This window comes from Microtus oregoni, unplaced genomic scaffold (assembly GCF_018167655.1).
Source record: "Microtus oregoni isolate MIOR12 unplaced genomic scaffold, Mior012 000159F_ref0000335, whole genome shotgun sequence".
In the NCBI taxonomy this organism is placed as follows: Eukaryota; Metazoa; Chordata; class Mammalia; order Rodentia; family Cricetidae; genus Microtus; species Microtus oregoni.
The window spans coordinates 741,060-757,737 of NW_024544814.1; the positions used below are offsets into that span (position 1 = coordinate 741,060).

Genomic DNA, 16,678 nt, shown 5'->3' on the forward strand with positions numbered 1-16,678 from the left:
CAAATGATATAGCTACCTGTCCCAGGACTTGACAATGAACCCAAATATTTCTTTTCATGATCCCCTAAAGATGCTGTTGCCCCAGATAGCCTAAAATAATTTTAAAAACACAATGTTCACATTCCCAAGAGGTGGGGTGGGTAGTTTTTGGCCTTTCATTGGGTTATGGATATTTGTCATTGCTTAGGGGCATTGGTTACAAGTTATTATTGGTAATGGTCAGGAAAAAAGCTAAACAAAGGAAATTAGATTCAAGGTTCTTATTTTGAAAAGAAAAAAGAGGGATATAAATATGATAAGATAAAAGATAGACTATTGAATCTACTTTTAAAAAGCAACTACTAGATTTAAATATTGGATTGGACTTTTGTATTTGTATACAAATTTTGTATATTGATACTAATTTAAGATTAATTTTGTTAAAACCTACTTACTGTGAATACATTTCTTATTTTATCTGAGGTATTGCTACTATACAGCTCATTTAACAATGCAGTGCAAATTTCTAGCTCTTGAAAGTTATTAATACTAACTAGGATAATAAGAAAATGCAGGTTAGCAATTAGTCGCCTACTACAATTAAACTTGTAGTCATATTGTATGTTTTTAAGGTCAAACAGATATATTTTAAATAGACAGGTCATCTTCAAATGCTTCAGAGAGTTAAGAATATGGCATTTAAGATGTTTTATTAACATAGTTTTTTTTTTTAATGACAATGAGACATGTCTGCTCCTGGCAATACCAATCTACTTCACAGAATGGGCACTGAGGAAACTGCACATGGAGTTTACTCTCTTTGTGGCAAAAAAAGTAAGCAACTGGGCAAGAAAGTGCTCTCACCTCGATTGCTGACAGTATGCTATACAAATTAGACAAGAAGGACATAAAAGAGAGGACTTTCGAACTTTCCCAAGGCAACATAGGACTGCACTTAAGAATATCCTGCTTTATAGAAAAGTTTGTCAGATATGCTAGGCCTAGAGCCAAAGATGGATGCTCCCAGTGTTGCAGAGCATCCTTGGTTGACTGTTCAGGCAGTCAGCTTTTCCTGTTATTTCTCACATTTTTGGAAATCTTTTGTTTGCATTTCCTGCTTACTCAGTTATTCCCTTCTCTGTTCTCCGAGGTAGTTGAAGACTAGACAGTTATTGTTATAGTTTTCCTTGTTTAGCAGACTCCGAGAAGAAACTCACTAAAGAGGTATAAAGTGTAAAAGGTTGAGAGACACGAAAAGATAATTTGATAATGCAAATTAGAATAGAAAGTAAATTAGGTCCAACCTTTTGAACTCATCAAAATAAGATATGGAGTATTTTCTCTGAATTTGTCAAATGCAAATGGGATAGACATTGTTGATGTATTTATTGCCTATATATTATATATAGTTATTGTACTTACTGTATATAGTGTTTCTTATTTATAGCCTTTTTAGACAAAAATGAGAAATATAATGTTATAAATTATTTGTGTTTTAAACAATAGAGGTTGCCTGAAAAATCAAAGTGCAAAGCAGCCACACTAGCCAGCCATACAGATCAGGCAGCAGTGGCACACACCTTTAATCCCAGCAGCCACACTAGTCAGCCATAGAGGGCAGGCGGTGGTGGTGCACGTCTTTAATCCCAGCACTGAAGAGGAATATAAGACAGGAAGAGACAAGTCTCAGCTCAGTCTCATTCTAATAATTTGTAGAGGCAGGATCACTGATTTTGGTCTGAGGTAGAAGTTAAGAGCTAGTGGCTTGGCTGCTTTGCTTTTCTGATCTTTAGCTTGAACCCCAATATCTGTCTATGGGTTTTTATTATTTGGGCTACACTAAATGTGATGATTAACTCAATTTACCCATTTCTGCCCTTAGTCTCCTGATATAAGAAACTGCTGGTGGCTACTATATTGATATAAGAGATACAATAGCTATGAACCCTGAAGATTTAAAGTGTAACTGGCTGACTCTTTTTCATATATAAAAGTTTAAGTTTGAGATTCCTTATAAGATTACCTTTCAAGATAAGCAATAAAGTAATTGGCCCTTTCTTTGTAACTGTAAAATGTAGCCTGACAGTAAAAAACCTGATTGAGAAGCATATTTTGTTTGCCTACACAGTTAATCTACAACAAATTGCTTGGGTATGAATGTACATGGATTCTTGGGATAATTTGCTTTTTACCTGTAATATATAAAATGTTTCATTATGTAAGGAAGATGAAAAACATGTTTTTACCTGTATTCATTATAATCATTCACTTGAAAAATAGAATGTAACAACACTGTAATTACTATGTTGCCTGTAAAACTTTGTTGGGGTATATAAGCTGTAGAAAAAAGTATACAATACAAAAAGAATACATAGGAAATGAAAATAAAAGAAACCATCAAGAGAAAGTGTTAGTGTTTTTCTCAAACCCCCTCAGATAGAAAAGTCACAGTACTTGCTGACTCTGGATTCCCTTTGAGCCCTGTGCTGCTGGGGCTTGGTTCCCCCAGGCAGTGTTAAAATACTCAAAGAAGCTGATTTTCTGAAGAAACACTAAGTAAATATTCTGTAACTTTCCAGATTCACCTGGACTTTTCCATTTCAGAAGTGGTGTCATTACAAGGTATCAGCCACCACTGATAACACCTATGGTGTATAAAATTCACCAAGGAACACCTCTTATTCTAAGACATACCAAAATGTCCTACTACACTGAAGGTTTATGGCTCAAGTCATACAGCATACAAGAAATAGTCTCCTTTACACAAAACAATTCATACCTTTTAGAACTGAATAGCATCTCTTCAGGAGTGTTGCAAGTTGTAAAAAGGCTAAGTTTAAAATATGGCAATAATAAAAACATAGCCAAATATGTTGGCCTTGGACAGCAAGTTTACTCCACAATTCAACAAAGCTGGCTTTGAATATCCATGTAAAGCAAACTTCGTTTTCCAAAAGGAAAATCAACTGATGCCATCCCACAGGGGAAAATCCCAACAACCAACTTGATGAGAAGTTACTTAGCCTTCTAATATTGCAAGAAACAAGTGCAGTGATTAATCCATTTTGGCTCGCTGTTTCACAAGTTCAAACCCATGACTGGTTTGTTCCTGATTGGGCCTGTGGTGAGATAAAAACGGAGCGTTGATTGTTCAACTTATAGCCAGTTCAACAGAGGAGAAAACTATAAGAAACTTTTCTAAAAGACAGTAATCAAAAAAAAAAAAAAACCTTAAAGTGTTCCGAAACCAAAAGAATTTTCAAACTTGATATTCGACTTTTTCTCAAGCTCTGAGTGCTTCCTACAGCCTGCAGCAAAACGAACGAACATGTTCTATTGTTCCAAGCTGTGCCTTAAATGTTGGATCTCGGGTGCAGGAGACAGGTGTGTCAGAAACAGTACATATTCTAGGGGGATTCCACGTTTTCTGAACTCTTCAGTAAGATGCAGTTTTTCAGAGGCCTTCTCACTTTCTGCCTCTTCATACCACCCCTAGAGAGTCACATTGGGAGGAGACAGCACAACACTGTAATAAAGGACTAGCTGACCGTCCTGCATCCCAGCATCCCCTACTGTACACTGGACTTCTTGCAGAGTTTGAAAGTCCTTCAGCAACTGCCCACCGCACATGCTATCTACCCTATAAGCTGCAGCAAGGTCCATTTTTCTTTTGAGAAGTTTTTCTATATGTCCAGTGGTTGCATGTCCTGAGACTCGCACAAACTTTATCTTCAGTGGTTTACAATGTCCAATGTCTGCATTAGTGCCCATAGCCTCCAGGACATATCAGGTTCATGTGAACTAAGGCACTATTCTACTTTTTTAGTGCTCCCTTCGCTTGAAGGGCCTGGCTGCAGAACAGCAGCAGGTTTGGGTGTTTCCAGACAATTTCCTTTGTAGAATTCACGTCTTTGCTTTTTTTCTTTTTCCTCTAGACCTGCCACCAATTTGTACACTATGTTTTGTAATTGTGGATCCAACCTCAGGCTATTTTGAGGTTTGGCCTCATGCACCACAGTGTTGCACTTTGGACATTTGTTGTTATGTTCAAAATGTTTTATGATGCAGCTTTTACAGAAGCTATGGAGACATTCTGTGATGGTTGCTGCATCTATTAAGTAGCCTTTGCAAATGTAACAGGAGATGTAGGGAGTCAGCTGCGAGAGAGGAACGAGGTTCTCCTCCTGGTCAGACTCCACCTCTGCCTTCTCTGCCCCTTTGGGAGATTGGGACTCCAGGCATTCCTGAGACTCCACATCCCCACTAGAGGACTGGCCCTCGTTGCCAGCTGGAGGTGCCATGATGCTTGCAGAAGGCAAGCCCTGGCTTGCAGGCCACAAGGCTCCCTCTGTTTTGGCAGCAGCCAGGCTGTCCTCTTGGACCTCTGGGCTGCTCTCGTTGGCTGACCCGGCAGGGGACAAACTGGGCAAGGGCATGGCCAGATTCTGATGTAAGGCAGAGATGTGAGGCAAAGGTGAGAGATAGCTTGAGATGTGGAGGCAACGAGGCCTTGGAGTGAGACCGAAAGGGAAGGGAAGACGTGGCAAGGTAAGACAAGGCGAGACCAGACCTTAAGCCGAGACCACCTGCGAAATCCTGGGCTGAAGCAAGGCAAGACCGGGAAACAAGGCAAAATGTAGAGACGAGATGAGGCGAGGCGAAACCAGGAGTCAGGCGAGATGAGACCCCGAGGTAGCCAGAGCTGGTCAGATGAAACCCCCGGAATCAGCCAAAATGAGGTCAGACGAGATCCCGGAATCAGGCGAGGTGAGACCTGGAGTCAGGCGAGATGAGATCCCGGAGCCGGGCCAGATGAGACCCGGAGCCAGGTCCGGAGACCACGGAATCAGGCGAGATGAGACGCAGAGTCAGAAGAGGCTAGACTGGACTGGGCGTTGCAGCAGCGAAACTGGACTCCAGAGCTCAGGAAATAAGGCGAGGTCAGGAAGCAACGTGAGACTGGGAGGCGCTTAGAGCCTCGGGGTAGCACGAGGGGGCGAGGCCAGGAAGTTAGGCCAGACTAGAAGATGAGACTGTATCTTGAGAAAAGACCTCCAGGGAAGGTGAGGTGAGGAAGACAGAGTCACCAGGCAAGGTGAGACCCTGGGGTGAAATGAGACCAAGAGGTGAACAATTTGAAACAAGATGAGGGTAGGTGAGACCACAAGGCAAGGGGATGCTGAGCGCAAAGAGAAAGCCTGGCAAATACACAATAGGAGGGCAAAGTGGCAATAAGCAGAGAGTTCTGCCAGACCAAGGGGCGGTGCTGGACAAACAAGCAGAGAGTGGGAGGAGAAGAGAGGAACGAGGCCCCGAGCTGAAGCAATGTGGGGGATCTGCAGGGGGGGGCTGAGAACCCGTTCATCTAAAGCAAACAGAAATTTCAGTGTTAAACCAGTGGGTGGTGGCTCACATCTTTATTCCCAGGAATTGGGTGGCAGAAGCAGGCAGAGTTTAAAGGTGTGCACCACCACCCGGCTTCAGCAGTAGTGTTTAAAAAATACCCAAATCGCCAGGCGATGGTGGCGCACACCTTTAATCCCAGCACTCAGGAGGCAGAGGCAGGCGGATCTCTGTGAGTTCGAGACCAGCCTGGTCTACAGAGCTAGTTCCAGGACAGGCTCCAAAGCCACAGAGAAACTCTGTCTCGAAAAACCAAAAAAATAAAAAATAAATAAAAAAAAACCCAAATCCTGTTGCAGCCCAACAAAATATATTTTCTGGTATATCAGGCACATTAATTAATTAATTGATTAATTAACTTAATGTGTATATACATATGCATACAAGCAGACACGTACCACTGTAGAGGTCAGAGGAAAACTTGAGAATTGGTTGTCACCTTCCACCTTGTGAGTCCCAGAGAGAGAACTCAACTTCTAGGCAAACTTGCCAGTCCCCTAGTAACATTGTTTGCCTAGAGCACTGAGCTAGATCCCCTGTGATGTTTCATTAGGAATAATAAAGATTTTTGAGCGCAAAATATGGCTTCCTCTAGCAAGTTAAATTCATCCAAAATTATTTCTTCTAGAAAATATGAAGGTTCTGTTTTGAAACATACACTGTGGAGAACAGTTCACGGAGGCAGGTTGGAAATCCAATTTTTTTGAGCTCTTCCTTCCCCCTTCCTCTACCTCTCTACCCCTTTTACTCTCTCCTTTTTGTATCCTCTTTCCCTCTTCCTCCCTGTACGCTTCTTTCCCCCTTTACCTCTTTCCCCTGTTGTGGACTGTTGTATGATTGCTATGTATAATTTGTTTTCTATATAATATATAACATTGTATATAACAAATACATATGCACATATATATGTTGTGGTAGTAGAAATTGAATATAGGATCTTGTCTATGCTCAGGGAGTCGTCAACCACTGAACTATATACTCATTTTTACTTTTAATTTGGAGGCATCTAACAGGGCACTTTACATTTCTGAGTGAGCTGCAGGATATATTGAGTGGGTGAATGGGGCAGGATGTAGGCATGATAAGATAAAATGTTCTCTCCTTCCTTTCTATTAAGCATTCTGCCTCTGAGTTCCAAGTTGTGATTATAATAGGAACCCTCAGGATTAGAATTTTCTGGAAAATTCTATGCTGGGAATGTGACTAGGCATCAAGTCTAAGGAGCCTTTGCACTTGTGGAATAGCTCATCTTCCCGGAAACTTACTATCAATTTTAATAGTTTCGGTTTCCTGATGAGTCTACATCATGCATACTTCCTGTCTTTGATTTTTTTCTGTAAATTATAATACCTTTATGGGTAAAATGGAAAGAGACTGAGGATTTATGTCTTCTGAGTTCTAGGAGAACGATAAAAAAAGTATGTCTTTCTACTGATTTCTCTATTTTTTTAGAGTTGTGAACAATGAACCTTAGTTTGCTGCAATGTGATCTTCTGTTCCCCACTGGATGTGAGAAAGAACCAAAACATAGCTAAGGTAACAGAGGACTCGGTTATAGCCACACCACCTTTGGAAAGGGCCTTGCTTAGGCTTGTAGAAACCTCACACTGAGGTTTGGCTGGCCACACACAAGAGGCTCTGAAATGTACTTTCCTCCTACTCGACAGGATAGGTCCAGCTGGATAGGAAAACAACGACAATAGATGTCCCACCACTCATAAGTGTTGCTCTGTTCACTGAGCAGGCTCGTTCATCAGACTTGTTCTAAAACACGTGTAGGTAAATTGCACTTCACTATTTGGAAGAGGTTTTTTTTTTTTTTTTTTTTTTTTTAACTTAGTCTATCTAGTCAGTGTAAAGGGAGTGCCCTCAAGAGGGAACTCTGGATCCAAGTGATTAACTCAGATTACACCAGCACTTGTGGAAAAATGAGCTCCATGGGGTGAATTTAGGGTGGGAAGCCACAGCAATACGCTGCAAAAGCAAAGCAAAGAAGGCATTAATTGCAGCAGTGCAAGTCTATAGCAGCAGTGTAAATGATGGGCCTTGATATCATTGTTTGGGCCTTAAGATGAGAGGGAGGGCATTATAAAGGAATGTGTGTGTGTGTGTGTGTGTGTGTGTGTGTGTGTGTGTGTGTGTATGTGTGTGTGTTTGTGTATAAAGCTGGGCATAACAAGGCCTTAAAGGGAACGATGTTTCTATTTGGGGAGGAATCTTATTGCAAAGAATCACTGAAAGTATCTTTCTGGTGCCTGCAGGTGCCTTTGCAGTGTTGCTAAGCAAAGGAATTTAGTTACATGTTGTCCTAGAGAGAAGCCAAACCATCCTCTTCCTATTCGGGATGTTCTACACTACTGTTCTTTAGTCATAGTGGTTAGAAACAATCAGGAGATAATTGTCATTCAAAAGACATTCATAAATGTCAGTACAAAAGACTGAGCCATGTCATGTGAGAGCAAAGGAAGGGCTCTGTGGTTGGTCAGAAGGAAAGGAAGAGCAAAAATGTGGGCAAGAACTTTTTATTGGGGTCTCCCAGGGAAGCACATGTTTATCTTTTGACTTTTCGATAGTAGCATTCTTACTAGAATGAGAAGGACTTGGTTTGCATTTTCCTGTGATTAGTGATGTTGAGATTTTTCCATATATCCATTAGCCATTTGCATGTCTTTTCTTTCTTTCTTTCTTTCTTTCTTTCTTTCTTTCTTTCTTTCTTTCTTTCTTTCTTTCTTTCTTTTTCTCTCTCTCTCTCTCTCTCTCTCTCTCTCTCTCTTTCTTTCTTTCTTTCTTTCTTTCTTTCTTTCAGATTTCTGCCTCCTCCCCGCCACCGCCTCCCATTTCCCTCCCTCTACCCCAATCAAGTCCCCCTCCCTCGTCAGCCCGAAGAGCAATCAGGGTTCCCTGCCCTGTGGGAAGTCCAAGGACCACCCACCTCCTTTTGCTGACTTCTCAATTGGGTATTTGGGGTTGGGATAATATTTTAAAAGATAATGTCTTACTCTATAGCCTGGAGTGTCCTGGAACTCCTCCTGGTCTCAAAATCTGGGCAATCCTCCTGCCTTAGCTTCCTGAGTGCTAAGGGATACAGAGACGAACCATTGTGATTAGTTTTCTGTGCAGGCTAGTCTTATGCCAAGTTGATACAAGCTAGAGTTATCTGAAGGGAGGAAGTCTCAGTTGAGAGAATGTCTCTATAAGATCCAGATGTAGGGCATTTTCTTGATTGATGATTGGTGGAGGAGGGTCCAACCCATTGTGGGTGGTGTCATCTCTGAGCTGGTGGTCCTGGGTTCTATAAGAAAGCAGGCTGAGCAAGCCAGAGGAAGCAAGACAGTAAGCAGCATCCCTCTGTCTATGGCCTCTGCATCAGCTCCTGCCTTCAGGTTTCTGTGTCGTTTGAGTTCTTATTCTGACTTCCTTCAGTGATGAACTGTACTATGCAAGTGTAAGCCAAATAAATCATTTTCTCTTCAATTTAATTTTTTTGGTAATGGTGTTTTGTCACAGAAATTGAAATCATAAGACACCTTTGGTTCTGAATTTTGTTAGTTTTTTTGAACTTTAGGGTATTTACATTTTCTGGATATTTACTTTTGTCAGATACAACATGGTTTATAATCATAACATGAAAATCTGTTAACCATTTTGATCTAGGTTTGATTTTTGAACTCCTCTAGATTTGGCATGACATTTGCATGTAATATTTAATATGAGTATTACATGTTAAACTGTCTAAAACATAGTCTGAGGGTGGAAATACAGCTCAGTGGTTAAGAGCACTTACCTTCCCTTTCAGAGGACCCAGAATCAATTCCCAGAATGCTCACCAGGCAGTTCACAATGGCCTGTAGCTACGTATCCACGGCATTCGATAAAAGCCTTGTGGGCAACTGCATACACATGGTGCACATATATGTACTCAAACATACACATAAAATAATTCTTTAAGAACACAGTCGGAACTAATAAAGTGAAAATAGCAGATGAGCAAAGTGGCACCCTAGCAAACAGAAACCCTTCTACGTGTGTCATCATGCTCCTTCACATATAGGTGTTCACATGTATATGTTTTCCCCATGTGTATAATCATTTGCATTATGAGATATTATTTTTATACTTGGAGTAGTTAAGATAATCTACTATTGTTCAATTTTAGCTTTTCTTTCAGAGGCTTTGATTTCGTATCTGAACCCACATGTAGAGTGGGTAACTCTAATTTTTCAGAAATATTGTTCTATTATACCTAAGTTATTATCATGTAATTTATCTAAATTCAAATTTGTGGATACTAGCTTGATTGTGTTGTTTTGGCATTGTACAGTATGTTAGCTGGGGGAGGTAAATGGATGGTTATGTTACAGAAGCACTCAGAGAAATACAGTATTTTTTAAATATATTTTTAAACAAAATTGTTGTTTTTCACATACAAGACATTAAACAGGGATAGAAACAAGATGTGAGACTTGTGAGAATTCAGAATTTACTAGGTTGTGTAAGCACAAGAAAATCTTATTTCTCACTTTACAAGCAGAGAAGGAAATGGGCCTCCACTAGCAGCTGTTCCGTAATGTTGCTCACCTGCTTCTCATTGGTAGAATGTGAATGGCATTCATAATTTTTCTACTCCTGGCTGACCTGACTATAGAATATTATAAATACTCACTTAATAATGAAATCAGTTCTTAGATAGGAAACATCATAAGTATTGTTACTGTTAGGGATCTTGTGTGATTTTGTTAAGAAGTGTTAACCCAGCTCTTCAGGTATCTTTAATGAGTAAATGGAGATAAATTTACCTTAAGTTTGAAGTGTGCTTTCTTTTTGAAAACCTCAATTCACACTAAGTTTCTCAGGGTAGCCTTAAATTTGTGATTCTTCTAATTCAGAGTTCAGAGTAGCTGTGATTACAGGCTTGTGCTGCCAGGCTCTGCTAATGAGTATTTTGAATGCTGCTTTGAAAATCAGTGGGCTGTAGATGAGGAAGATTATTTCTGGGCCCTTCTATTCCGTGGGTCACTGTTAGCATTCCATTCCAAGACCATGCTGTTTACTACAGTTTTAGTGATATATCTTGAAATTAGATGGTGTAATTTTGTTATTTTTGTTCAACATTTCTTTGATTGCTTCTTTTTTATCAAAACATTTTTTTATGTTTTATAATTTTTTTGACCACAGTTTCCCCTACTTCCATTCCTTCCACTCCACCTCCCCTCTCCCCCAATTCACTCTTCCTGCTTCCCTTCAGAAAAGAGCCAAACTTTTTAAGGTCTATAAAGATTGTTATTGGCATTTTAGTCTAGATTTCATTGAGAATCTGTAATTCACTTTGGTAGTGAGGGCATTTTCATGAATACCGGATGCCTTTCCATTTTTGTGTCCTTTTACATTGTTCTTATAGTTTACATTATAGACATTTTCATCTCTGGCTATATTTATTCTTCGATATTTTAAACAGATATTGTAAATGAGATTGTGCTCTTGAATTTCATTTCAAATAATTCTCTATTGTCCTCCAGAACTCAATTCATTTTGTGTGCTGCTTTGTGGCTTAGAGTGTAACCTTGCTGAATTGGTTTATTATTTTGTGTGCTGTTTGTAGCTTAGACTGTAACCTTGCTGAATTCATTTATTATTCCCAGTAGCTCTTCTGTCTGTTTCATTTTGGTTTTGTGTCTGGGTCTCCCTACACAGTTTTAGCTGTCCTCAAACTCATGCTTTCCCTGCACCAGAACTTGTGAGCTGGTGGGTAACTGATGGCATCACAGGCATGTGCCACCAAACACACTATCCCATAATTTTTTGATGTAACCTTAAAAGTCTTCTACATACAGGATCATATCTTTTTCAGGCAGTGGTTGTTTCACCCATACTTCGAATTTCTTTTCTCTTTCGTTTTTTTGAGACAGGGTTTCTCTGTGTAGCCCTGGCTATCCCAGAACTCACAGTGTAGACCAGCTTGGCCTTGAACTCACAGAGAAATGTCTGTCTCTGCCTCCCAAGTGCTGGTATTAAAGGTATGCACCACTATCACCAGGTCTATTTTCTAATCTTAATTTATTTTCTTTCTCTTGCCTCATCATACTTTTCTATTTTTCTCTTTTATTAATGTATGCTCTGATCTTTATTTTTTTCTTTGCTTCAATTAACTTGTGTTTTATCTGTTATGTTCTCTTTCTGTAACATGTAGCAATACTGTAACTTCAACTAAAAAGGACTTCAGTTTAAAGACAAATTTAAAGCTGGGTGTGGTGGTGTACTCCTCTAATGGAAGGTAGAGGGAGGAGGATCCAGAATTCAAGGCAAGATCGGGCTACGTGAAATACATAAACAAACAAACAGACAGACAGACAAATAAATAAATAGCAGGGCCCGTAAGATGACTCATCTTGTAAAAGTGCCAGCCACAAAATCTGAGGAACTATATAGTATTCCTGGAACACATGTGGTGGAAGGAGAACTGCCACTGTAGCTCTGGATTCAGTGAAAGAGCCTGTCTCAAAAAGGGAAAGGCAGAAACTGATCAATACACCCTACACGTTCTTGTTCTTCTGACCTCTGCACATGCAAGGTCACACACACACACACACACACACACACACACACACACACACACATACACACACACGATACTTCACTGATTAACTACAGTGTGATTTAATGTTCTGAACATTTCTAGAATTTAATGTTTAGAATATGTCTATTCAGACATTTAGAGAACTTGACTGTAACCAACCATTAGTATTGTGTAGGGACATGGATTGAGACATTTTATGTTATACTGAATGTCTCTACCTAATGTTTGAAAAAGTAAGAACATTTTGTTATTACCCAGAGAGCTCCAAGATGAAGCTCATAAGGATATAGGAATAAAACCTAACTGGACTACAGGACATCCATGTGATTTATTACTTCAAAGAATGACTCATGACTTTCTCAGTGAACAGTTCTGTTTTGAAGGACAAGATACCATTCTTGGACTAAGTTAAATCCTAATAAAGGCAAAACTCCAAATACAATCACTGGTAAGACTTTACATGGTCAATATATGACCTGAGCAAATGTCCAACCTCCTCTCAGGGGAGGTGAATTATCAGGACTGACAGATAAAATACTCCAAATGGCATTGTTGGCCAAAGACATTAAAGATCACTGTGACAGGACAAGAGAAGCAAGGTATGTAATGAAATGTTCAGGAGATTTTGTCTCAATCACTAAGAAATATATATGTGTTCAGAAAAAGAACATATTCATATGAGTTTTCTATATTTATTCTAAATAAGTAATAATTAAATATTGCCATCAAGTGGATAATCAGTATAAATCTCTATCTCCTGAAGACATGCTAAGCCTCCACAGCAGAAGGTTCCAGGCTCACGTGGGTTCACTCATAATTTCAACTGCTGTGGAACAATCTTTTTGTGCATTGTGAAGATGTGTTACTCTTGCTGGTTTAAGAAAGGGGTTTGCCTGCCTCTGCCTCCCGAGTGCTGGGATTAAAGGTGCGTTCCACCACTGCCTGGCTCAGGCTTGTTAATAATTAGCTCTTATGTTTAAATTGACTCATATGTTTTATCTATGCTTTGTCACGTAGTTTGTGGTTTGTTACCTTATTTTCTATATCTTGCTTCTTCCGCGACTGGCTGGCGTCTCCCAGACTCTGCCCTTCTTCTGTATCTCTGCTTGGATTTGCCACCTGGTTCTATCCTGCCTTGCTGTAGGCCAAAGCAGTTTTATTTATCAACCAATGAGCGCAACACATATTCATAGCCAACTGAAAGACGTCCCACAACAAAAGGTAATTTGGAGCTGGAGAGATGGCTCAAGGGTAAAGGTACATACTGTTCTTAAAGAGGACAACCATGTTAGGCATCTGATAAGTTCCTGTGACTCCAGGGGTCCTAGTGGATGCTTTTGGCCCTCATAGGCACTCATACTCACTGTGCACATTTCCTTACATATGTGTACACACTCAATCACATAATAAAAGTAAAATAAGTCTTCAAAATGGTTAAGGTAATTTTTTTAATAAATGAGAGGTTCAAATGTCTAGTGCCCTTTGACTTTCCTGTGACCTGAATGTTTTCATTCTTCAGTAAATTCAGATATTCAAGTTAATACCTGTTTGAATAGATTTTTTTTTTACTGATTTGGCATTTGCCAGTATGCCTTGCTTTTTCTACCTCATCTTAAATATATTAATGCTTCCCCAAAGTAATCTTTATTCATTCCTCTTCACTGCACCTCCCCAGTGTATTTTTCCAGAAACCTATCTGCAGTCTCCCTGGCATGTTTTCTTTGTGTTTTTGGCTCTCCTACTGATGTCTTTGATCACAATTTCAGAGTCTCCCCAGTTTGCTTTTCAGATCAAGGATTCCTCCATGTATGTGTGTTCCTGTGTCTGTTGATCTGTCTCTGTCACACACTCTCTCTCTCTCTCTCTCTCTCTCTCTCTCTCTCTCTCTCTCTCTCTCTCTCTCTCTGTTTTTACAAAGTTAGGATCTCACTTATCCCATGTGGACCTCAACTTCACTATATAGCCAAAGCTGGCCTTGAATTCTGGTCCTCCTGTCCCCTTCTCTTATGTGTTCTAATTAATGATGTGTACCATTAGCCCTTTTGTCTGAATTCTTAAATTGTTTCCATCTTCCTCTTTAATGTCTCCATTGCATAATTGAATAACTTCTCTATGTTTTGTTGAGGTTCATTAAGTTTCCTTAAAACAGCTTCTTAAACCCCTTACCTGACAAGTTGTCCACATGGACCACTATTAGATCTGTTTCTTTGGCTTTGTTTTGACCATTAGGTGAGAGTTTAGGGCTGCTTCAAATTTCTTGACGTTAGTTGATAGGGGACATTATCTTCTCACTGAAGGATTACATATTTATTCTCTTCTTAATAATCTGACTTTTTTATGGCTGTCCTCTAAGCAGCCTGCCTATTTTCTCTGATTCTGTAATCAGATCCTCTATTTGAGCACGAAGTTGGGCCCTAAGGATATGGTGCTTGTGGCTGGGCTATTGGTGCATTGTCTCTGCTTTGGCACTGGAGTGTGGTTCAAGTGTAAGCTGGTCCCATATTTGCAGTTTCTGTGCTATATAGCATAATGTGGAGAAACCCTTGAAAAGAGAAATCCGTCACCCCAAATCTCTACCTGAAGTTGAGATGAGCAATGGTATCTCCGGCAGCCTCTTGTCTGAGATGGGGCACTACCAGAGGCAGGGCAGGATTTTTATTGTCCAGGAGGCAGAATCTCTGGTAGAAATCATCCTCATACTCCTTTCCAGGCTTCTAATCTTAAACTCTTCAGTGTTGGATCATATACTCCGAGCCCTCAGCCCACTGTGACCTGTTTAGCTCTGGGTTAGGTCAAGGATGTCATTGCTATGGGCTGCCTGTTCAGATGTGCTTGTGGTACAAGTACCAGGAACACTGCAAGCAGCCACAGGTGTTGCTAGTCACAAGACATATACAGGGGCCACATGTCCCTACTTGGTGAGGGGTCTATTTTGGGTTTCCATCTGGAGGCAGTAGCATGGAGGTGGGGCTTCTAGGGTCTGTACAGTGTTACGCCTCACCAGTCTGCCACTAATTTCCAAGTAAATGGCTTGCTCTTGATACCCTCTGTCACCCGCAATGAGGGAAGCTTACTCTGTACTGTGCTGTCTAATGTTGTGATGATATTGGTGAAAGCAGTCCCTTGGTCACTCAGGCTGACACTAAATTAAGTCCTGCCTAGGCCATATGGGTATGTGAACCTCCTTAGTATGAGCGATATGCTTAGCTCCACATTGCAGCTGGAGCTGATTGAATCAAGCCCAAACTGAACAGTGACTGCTTAATCTTAGCTATAGTCAACTGCAGGCCGAAGAAGGGAACTTCCCAATCTACTTCCCATCTTTCTTCCTATGAATTCTATAAGAAGGAAGAAGGGACTTTTACTCTGCCATGTCAGCCTGGTCTCTCCCTGACGTGATGATGTAAGCCTGTCTGTGATGTTAGCATTCCTTTTCAAAAATCTCTTATAGAAATTCTCAGTGTTTCATGGAACTCCAAACAAAAAGCTTTAGCTTTTGGTCCAACCAAAGTAGGTATTAGAATCTTTGAGTCCTATTGCTGATTTCCTTCTTCCCTTTCCTGTTATACCTATTCCAGGAGGGGGAGGAAAGAAAGAATTAAGATTTAAAAAGGGAAAAACCTTAGGAGTGGTTGTCCATACTTAGGAAAGGTGGCAAATGTTCGTGACTTTGCGGCCAGCCAGAACTATATAATGAAATATTCTCTCAAAGGAAGGAAGGAAGAAAGAGAAGAATGGGAGAAAGATGAAGAGAAATAGACAGAGGTAAATAATCAAATAATATAGATAGCCAGTGACTTAGGGTTGCTATTGCTGTGATGAGAAACCATGTGATGAGAAAACCATGGCTACTCTTAGGAAAATATTTAACTGAGGTTGCTTTCTTACAGATTCAGAAATTTAGTCCCTTATCATCACGGCAGGAAACGTGGCAGCATGTAGGCAGACATGGTGCTGGAGGAGGAGTTGAGGGTTTTACATCTGGATTGGCAGAAAGCAGGAGGTGAATGCAACACTAGACATGGCTTGACCACGAGACTTCAAAGCCTTCCCCCAGTGACACACTTCCAAGACTATGCCCATTCCAACAAGGTCACATCTCCTAATAGTCCCACTCCCTTTGGGGGACATTTTTCTTTCAGATCACTACAGCCAGGCTTGGTGGTTAAAGCCTGTAATCACATCACATAGGAGAATCAGAATTCCAGGGTCATCATGGGCTAAACATTGAGTTCTGGGGCAGCCCAGCCTCAAAAGATTGATTCAAAAAACCAAAATAAATAAAGAAATTTACAATTAGACAGGACCCAGAAAAAGAAGAAATAAAAGGAAAAAATGGTCGAAAAGAAAACTAGCAACACTAAACCTCCTCCAGGGTAAAATACTTGGACCAGAGAACTTGCCTCTGGGTCCTTTAGTAGTTGGGATTCGCCGTATATGGAGATGCCTGTGGATCATAGCTGGGGTCTGTTTTATTTCCTCTCTTTGCAGCCAGTCAGGCTGGTTTCTGTAAGCAAGTTGAGAGGTATTGCTTCAAGGATATATTGTCAGCCATGACCACCCTTTCTCTGCAGAGGTTTTCCAGCTTTGCATTAACAGTTTCTGGCTCCCTTGTGCTTCCCTATCTTGAGATCTGGGAGGTTCTCAATGGTTTCAGATGGGCTCTAATCTGTGTACCTGTTTGTGAGGGAAACAGGAAGCCAAGGAGTTGCCCAGAAATTG

At 40.4% G+C, this 16,678-nt stretch overlaps 1 pseudogene; it reads right to left on the minus strand.

Moving 5' to 3' along the window:
* Positions 1–3,471: 3,471 nt before the first annotated feature.
* On the minus strand, positions 3,472–4,415 carry LOC121445101 (annotated as a pseudogene).
* Between the last annotated feature and the right edge of the window lie 12,263 nt (positions 4,416–16,678).